At 47.1% G+C, this 8,773-nt stretch overlaps 1 pseudogene; it reads left to right on the forward strand.

Annotated features, from left to right (window-relative positions):
- The first annotated feature begins 468 nt into the window (after positions 1 to 468).
- On the forward strand, positions 469 to 3,279 carry LOC143443606 (uncharacterized; annotated as a pseudogene).
- The last annotated feature ends 5,494 nt before the right edge of the window (positions 3,280 to 8,773 follow it).

An 8,773-nucleotide genomic window follows, 5' to 3' on the forward strand; every position in this document is an offset into this window, starting at 1 on the left:
ACCACGTTTTTTCTGTCTGGTTGTTGTGTGACCTTTTGTCTAAATTCCTTGGTTTTTCATGTGCTGGGTTATATAAATTGTCTGATTTTCTGTGTGCCATTTTGTCTAGGTTTGTCTAAGTTGTTTGGCTTCTAAGTTGTTGGTGCCCACCTGTGTGAATTATTTGGTTTCTGAAAAGTGCACTTTTGGTTTGGTTTGGCAGTTGTCTTCGCCTTGGTAGGAGGAAGGAGCGACCAGCAGATGTGCTAAGGAGGGTTGCCGCTGCCACAACCTGGGAGACCCCAGGGACACCTGGTTGGTGCCTGTCTGGAGGCTGGGGAGGAGACGTTGGTCCTTTTAGAGGAAAGGGCACAAGAGACCTCCCAGCTGTCTGTCTTTCTGAACTGGTGTTGGCTTTCACGTTTGAGACGGATTCTTGTTAGTCTTTGTGTGTGCTTCTTTTGTCTGTGTTTCGTGTTATTTGTTGCAATGGGGCAGACTCAGTCTGTGGTAACTCCCTTAAGCCTAACATTAAATCATTGGGCAGAAGTGAAGGACAGAGCTCATGAGCTATCAGTTAGCATCAAGAAGGGAACATGGCAGACTTTCTGTACCTCAAAATGGCCTACCTTCGATGTGGGATGGCCACCTGAGAGAAGTTTTGATCTGTCTACTATCTTTGCTATTAAGGCTATTATTTTCCAGGAAGGACCGAGGTCGCATCCCGATCAACAGCCATACATCGTGGTTTGGCAGGACCTGGTCAAAAACCCCCCTCTTTGGGTGAAATCATGGATAAAAGAGAAGCCAGGCTCCTGAGCCCTGGCTCTCAGTACAGGGCCCAAACCGAAAACAAAAACGGCCCTAGAAACCAAACCTTTGGCTCCGCCTAAGGTCTATCCAGAGATTGAGGAGCCACCTGAGTGGCCTAACCCGCTGCCAACCCCTACCACTGACCACCTTCACCACAGGCTCCCCCAGTACTGGCTCCGAGCCTGGAACCTCAGGGAGCAGGAGAAGGAGGACCGGCGGCCGGCACTCGGAGTCGGAGAGGTCTAAACCCTGAAGTGCCGGATTCCACTGTTTCTTTGCCTCTCCGAGCTATGGGCCCGGCCCCCACTGAGCTGAATACAGTGCAGTTCCTACAATATTGGCCTTTTTCTTCCTCTGATCTATATAACTGGAAAATTAACCATCCTCCTTTTTCAGAAAACCCCGCATCCCTGACTGGGCTGGTGGAGTCTGTGATGTACTCACACCAGCCCACCTGGGATGATTGCCAGCAGCTCCTCCAAATCCTCTTCACGACAGAGGAGAGAGAGAGAATTTACCTAGAGGCCCGGAAAAATATTCGGAATGCCGCGGGTCAACTCTTGCAGACTCTAGCAGAGATTGATGAAGACTTTCCCCTCAACTGACCCCAATGGGACCATAATTCAGCCGCAGATAGGGAGCAACTGTCCATCTACCGCTGGGCTCTTGTGGCAGGCCTCCGGGGAGCATCGAGATGCCCCACCAATTTGGCCAAGGTAAGAGAGATTATGCAGGGACCCACGGAAGCCACTTCAGTCTTCTTAGAGTGCCTCATGGAGGCATATCATAGATACACTCCCTTTGACCCTGCCTCGGAGGGACAGAAGGCTTCCGTTATTATGTCCTTCATTGGACAATCTGCTCCAGATATTAGGAAGAAGTTACAACACATTGAAGGATTACAGGATTATACAATTAGGGACGTGATTAAAGAGGCAGAGAAAGTATACCATAAGAGGGAGACTAAAGAAGAAAAGGCAGAGAGAGAGAAGAAAGAAAGGAGTAAGGAAGAAGATAAAAGACAGAGAAGGCAGGAAAAGAATTTGACTAGGATTCTGGCCGCAGTTGTAGATGAGGGCAGGCGCCAGGGAACTAGAGGAACTAGACAGGTAGGGAACCTGGGCGAATACCAGAGGCAGGAGCCAAGGAGACCCAGAAGAGCTAGCCACACCCTAGACAAAGACCAGTATGCCTATTGCAAGGAAAAAGGTCATTGGGCCAGGGAGTGTCCTAAGAAGAAGGGACCCAAGGTTCTGGCCCTTGATGAAAATGAAGATTAGAGGGGGTCGAGGCTTGGCCCCCCTCTCCGAGCCTAGGGTAACCCTGAGAGTGGAGGGGAAACCCCTGGATTTTCTTGTTGACACAGGAGCTGAGTATTCAGTGCTCAAGAAACCCCTGGGGAAGTTGAAAAATAAACAAACCATAGTCATTGGAGTGACTGGGCAAAACTCATATCCCTGGACCACCTCAAGAACTGTGGACCTGGGAAGGGGACAGGTGTCTCACTCCTTCCTGGTAATACCTGAATGCTCTACCCCATTGTTAGTCAGAAACCCTTTAACCAAGTTAAAGGCACAGATAAGTTTCACCTCCCAGGGGCCAGCTGTGCAATGGGGCTCAACCACATCCCCGGTGTTAACCCTCTCCCTAAAAACAGAAGATGAATATAGACTATTTCAATCTGGTGATCAGAAGCACCCTTCATCAGAATTAGAGATGGGATCTTGGTCCTGGTTCACTGAAGCATGGGCAGAGACTGGGGGGATGGGTATGGCCAAGAATGTACCCCTGATAGTCATCGAGCTCAAGGCTGGAGCTACTCCCATCGGGGTTAAACAGTATCCAATGAGCAAAGAAGCCAGGATGGGAATACATCCCCATATTGAGAGACGACTACAACAAGGGATTCTAGTCCCCTGCAAGTCCTCATGGAATACACCCCTGTTGCCAGTAAAGAAACCAGGCACTGGTGACTACCGACCTGTTCAGGATCTCTGAGAAGTTAACAAATGGGTACTAGATATTCACCCCACAGTGCCGAACCCCTATAACTTGCTCAGTTCTCTGCCCCCGGACAGGACTTGGTACTCAGTTTTAGACCTCAAAGATGCGTTCTTCTCCCTGAGACTTCATCCCCAGAGTCAACCTATGTTCGCCTTTGAGTGGAGAGACCCGGAGAATGGCAGAACAGGACAATTGACCTGGACGAGGCTGCCCCAAGGATTCAAAAACTCTCCCACCCTGTTTGATGAAGTGCTCTACCTGGACCTAGCCCCTTTCAGGGCTAACAATCCTCAGGTGACTCTTTTAATTTATGTAGATGACCTTCTGATTGCCGCTGAGAATGCCCAAGACTGTGAGAGAGGTACAGAACACCTCCTGACTGAGTTGGGTAAGTTGGGGTATCGTGCATCTATGAAAAAGGCCCAGCTGTGCAGGACCGAGGTGACCTACCTGGGCTACACCTTGAAAGATGGACAGCGCTGACTGACTGAAGCCAGAAAGCAGACCGTTATGCAGATCCTGACCCCAATCACCCCACGTCAAGTAAGAGAATTTCTTGGTACAGCTGGGTTCTGCAGACTGTGGATCCCAGGTTTTGCCACCCTGGCAGCACCGTTATACTCCTTGACTAAAGAACAAGGGGAGTTTGTCTGGACAGAGAAACATCAAAAAGCCTTTTGATGCTTTGAAAAAGGTTCTGCTGGAAGCCCCAGCCTTGGCCTTACCAGACTTGACCAAGCCTTCACCCTCTATATAGATGAGAGGAAGGGGGTCGCTAGGAGAGTCTTGACTCAGACTCTGGGACCATGGAAGCGCCCAGTGGCGTATCTCTCAAAGAAGCTAGACCCGGTAGCCAGTGGTTGGTTGGCCTGCCTGTCTAAGGGCCATAGCACCTACGGCTCTACTAGTGAGAGATGCTGATAAACTAATCTTGGGCCAAAAACTGTCAATAGTGGCCCCCCATGCCTTGGAGAGCATAGTCAGACAACCTCCAGATCGCTGGATGACAAATGCCAGAATGGCACATTACCAGAGTCTCCTCTTGACTGAGCATATCAACTTCGCCCCACCGGCCATCCTAAACCCTGCCACCCTGCTACCCGAGGTTGACAGCTCTGTGATCCACCAGTGTGAAGAAATATTGGCTGAAGAAACATCCAGCAGACCGGACTTGACTGATAAGCCCTGGCCAGGGGTGAAGACCTGGTTCACTGATGGGAGCAGCTTCATGGTTGAGGGTAAGCGAAAATTGGGGGCAGCAGTGGTAGATGGGAAAAAGACAGTGTGGGCCTCAGCTCTGCCAGAAGGAACCTCAGCGCAGAAAGCAGAACTAGTGGCTCTAACACAAGCCCTAAAACTGGCAGAGGGACAACAAGTAAACATCTATACTGACAGCAGATATGCGTTTGCTACTGCTCATGTACACGGTGCTATCTACCGACAGAGAGGGTTATTAACCTCAGCAGGTAAAGACATTAAGAATAAAGAAGAGATTTTAAACCTTTTTAGAGGCAATCCACCTTCCAAAAAAGGTGGCTATAATCCATTGTCCTGGCCATCAGAAAGGAACTGACTTTGTTGCTAAAGGAAATCAGATGGCTGACATTGAAGCAAAGAAGGCTGCTCAGGGACCCATGATTTTAGCCGTCAAACTCAGGCTCAAGGTCCCTGGCCCTATTAAACTGCCATGGGCTAAGCCAGTGCCCCTATCAGAAGAAGAAAGCCTACATTATCTATCTGGGCTTCATCAGTGGACCCACCTGGGACCCGAAAATATGATGGAGATAGTGGCCCGGTCTCGGTATAAGATTCCAAAGGTGAAGAAACTAGCTCACAAACTAGTACGAGAGTGTAAAGCATGCGCTTTCACAAACGCCGGTCACCACCAAGAGGTAAAAGGAACCAGGCTGCAGGGAGACCGACCTGGTTCATATTGGGAGGTTGATTTCACTGAAGTAACACCAGCCAGATATGGTAACAAATATCTCCTAGTGTTTATAGACACTTTCTCAGGATGGGTTGAGGCATTTCCCACCAAAAAGGAAACTGCTACTGTGGTGGCCAAGAAGATACTGGAAGAGATTCTACCCAGGTTTGGAGTACCAACGGTAATTGGGTCAGACAACGGGCCTGCCTTCGTCACCCAGGTAAGTCAGGGATTGGCCAGACAATTGGGGTTTAATTGGAAATTACATTGTTCTTACCGACCTCAGAGTTCAGGACAGGTAGAGAGGATGAATAGAACCATTAAGGAGGCCCTAAATTGTCCATTGAGATCTGTGGAAGTGATTGGACAGCCTTGCTCCCTCTTGCCCTATTCCGGGTTCAAAATGCGCCTGGGGTCCTGGGACTTACTCCTTTTGAGATTCTTTATGGATCCCCACCTCCCATCTATGAGACCCTTGAGAGTGTAGCACGCTTTGATGATCGCTATATTCCTCCCCTGCCTGTTCTAGCCCGACTAAAGGCCTTTGAACTGTAAAGAAGGAGATCTGGGGAGCTTTGAAGAACTCTTATGCTCCAAAAGAAGGTTCAGTGCCGTACCAGTTTGAGGTTGGAGACTCCATACTGGTGAGGAGACATCGGACGGGCAACCTTGAGCCACGGTGGAAAGGCCCGTACCTGGTCCTGTTGACCACCCCTACAGCGGTGAAAGTGGACGGCATAGCCTCGTGGATCCATGCTTCCCACATGAAAAGAGTACCTCCAGACTCTCAGCAAGATGAATGGGCTTTGGAGAAGACTGATAACCCTCTTAAGCTGCGCCTGTGTCTTAAACGCTGCTCTGAGTAAGAACCCCAACCCCCATACCCCTCAACAACTCATCTGGCAAATTGAGGACCCAATTACTGGCACCATTATAAACAGCACCCAACAGGTCACCCCTCTGGGACCATGGTGGCCTGCCCTGTACTTCTGTCTCCGTCAGATCAACCCTGCGACTAGGAGTTTCCCCCCAAACTTAGTGCGCAGCTATGGGTTTTACAGTTGTCCTGAATCTGATAAGGATACACATTGTGGGGGACCCCAAGTCTTCTTCTGTGGGAAGTGGAGCTGCGTCACCTCAAATGATGGAGATTGGAAGTGGGCTACATCGTCCACTGGGGATAGACTGACTTTTTCTTTTGCTAACTTAGGACTAGGCCGACATGCGATAATGGGACTGTATAAAGACAAGCCATGCTCCCCAACCGATTTAGACTACATAAAGATGCAATTCACTGAGAAGGGAAAAGCAACAGTCTTTTCTAGATGGTACAATGGTATGACCTGGGGCATAGTCTTTTATAAATCTGGAGATGGGGTGGGATCTCGTCTTCTTGTCCGTCTAAAAATAGAGAGCCTTCCAGCCCAATCTATAGGCCCCAATAGTGTGTTATCTGAACAGAAACCACCCCCACCAGCTGCCCCAGTGGCACCTCCTAGGCCCACGGAAGGTAACATCCTCAATTCCGTTCTCATTCCAGCCATATCCATTCCAAGCACTGGACAGAGACTGTTAAATTTAATTCAAGGGGCCTTTACTGTATTAAATGGATCTCAACCTAACATGACTATATCCTGTTGGCTCTGCCTCTCCTCAGGACCCCCTTAATATGAAGGTATTGCAATGACAGGGACTTTTAACAACAACACCAACCACAGCGCTTGTATATGGAACAGTAAAAGTAGATTAACTCTTACTGAAGTTTCAGGACAAGGGGTCTGCATAGGAAACCCACCAGAAGCTTATAAACATCTATGCAACCAGACTTTTAAGAGCCCAAAGATCCCTGTTAACAGATTCTTAGTACCTGAAATTGATAAATGGTGGGCTTTCAGCTCTGGGCTAACACCATGTGTTTCCACTGCTATCTTTGATAAGAACAAAGATTATTGTGTACTTGTTCAGTTAATCCCCCGGGGTTTACTATCATCCCGCAGGTACTCTTGAACATGAGTTTGAGATACACCCTAGACGCTTCAGCAGGGAACCTTGTTTTTTTGACTCTAGCCGTTATATTGGGCCTGGGAGTGGCTACAGGTGTGAGGACAGGTGCTGCTGCATTGATACAGACTCCTCATTATTTTCATCAGATGAGAACTGCCATTGATGTAGATTTGAGAGCCCTGGAACAGTCAGTAACAAAGTTGGAAGAGTCATTGGCTTCCCTCTCAGAAGTTGTTCTACAAAATAGAGGAGGACTAGACTTGCTGTTTCTTAGGGAAGGGGGTTTGTGCGCTAGTCTAAGAGAGGAATGTTGCTTCTATGTAGACCATTCAGGAGTGATAAAGGACTCTATGAGTAAACTCAGAGAAAGATTAGACCAGAGACAAGAAGGTAGAGAGGCGCAGCAAGGTTGGTTCGAAAGTTGGTTCAATAAGTCCCCTTGGTTGACAACCCTATTATCCTCCCTTGCTGAACTTCTTGTGATTTTACTCTTGCTTTTGACCATAGGCCTCTACATTTTAAATAGATTAGTAACTTTTGTTAGAGAAAGGATAAATGCTATTCAGCTTTTTGTGTTGCACCACCAATATAGGACTTTGGGTCAAGAAAATGATAATTATGATGACACTGGAGTTTAAACTTTTCTAAAGATCCTAATCGGAAAAAGTGGGGTGAGAATAGACTTATTAATAATTGAGTTTTTATGATTAAAAACATAGCCAAATCAGAAGAAGTGGGGATGTAGAGTGAAAAATTATAAAGGCCATTTTATGAAATATATGTAGATTTCTCGCCTTAGAACTTAGTACTCTTGAGAGTACCTGAGCAGGAAAAATGCAGACATTCCTCAAGCCTCTCCCACAGGTGGGAGAGGCTCAAGGCAGGAAGACATTCCTGATTACAGATAAAGATGCTACCACCTAGGTTGGCCTATAGCCCTATAGCCAGAAAAAGTAAAGATAGTAATCTGAAATGGCAGGATAGGGCACAATGGCATGGTAAAAACCACATTTTTGAGAAGAATGCAGGGCGATTTTCACATGACACTAATCATTTAGAGTGAGTACCTCTGAATTGTTCCACTGTTTTCATGTTTTGTATCTTTGACAACCTCTCACCCCCCTTCCCACTCCCCTGGTTTGTGGTTTTCCCTTTAAAACCCTCCAAGGACTGGCCGAGGAGGTCGGACCTTGACTCCAGCGAGAGTACCTGGTCAGACCGCTGGCTGCCAGCTCTTTCCCTGATAAACCTCTGCTGATTGCATCCAGGTATGGTTTTTTGTGATTTTTTGGGTGGCTGCAATGTCCTGAGGCTTGAGGAAGGGTCTCCGGAGTTTGGAGCTCTTCACTATCAAGCCTATGTGTCTCTTCCTATAAACTTTCTTCAAGTTAGCCTTTTGATCCTTCTGTACATTTAAGATTTCTAAGAAAAAAAGGGGGAATATAGGACCTCTCTGCCAGAGCACCTAGACACCACATGGCAGAGCAAGCCCCTCCCCTATTGCTTCTAAATCCGCCATTACTGCTTCTCCACAACAGGAAGACCTACAACACCATTCCTGTTTCTCCAGCAAAAATTTTAAATGTTTCCTTTTCTCCCTAACAAGAACACCTACAGCAACAATGTCTGTGCTTCTCAACCAAAAAATTTTTGTTTTTTGTTTAAATGTTTTTTTTTCTCTCTAACACTCATGATATATGTCCAACTTTTTTTCAACTTTTAAGATTTCTTTAAGGTTAAAAAGTCATCTACTCTACGTCCACAGGTTCCCATTTACAGACAAACTGTTGCTGCCCACCCCAGATACATAACTAGCATGATGTTTTTCTTCTTCAGCTGTCCAAAACAGACTCAAAGGTGCCTTCTAGGACTAAAACCTCTTCAAACACCTTTGCCTTTTTAGGATCTAAATGATAGACTGTAGAGTGAAAAATTATAAAGACCATTTTATAAAATATATACAGATGTTTTCTTTACCCCTAGACCTGAGCAAAAGAATGCAGGTTCCAGAAAGCAGAACTGAATATAAGATTTCAGGCCTTCACT

The sequence above is a fragment of the Arvicanthis niloticus genome, chromosome 9, assembly GCF_011762505.2.
Source record: "Arvicanthis niloticus isolate mArvNil1 chromosome 9, mArvNil1.pat.X, whole genome shotgun sequence".
NCBI lineage: Eukaryota > Metazoa > Chordata > Mammalia > Rodentia > Muridae > Arvicanthis > Arvicanthis niloticus.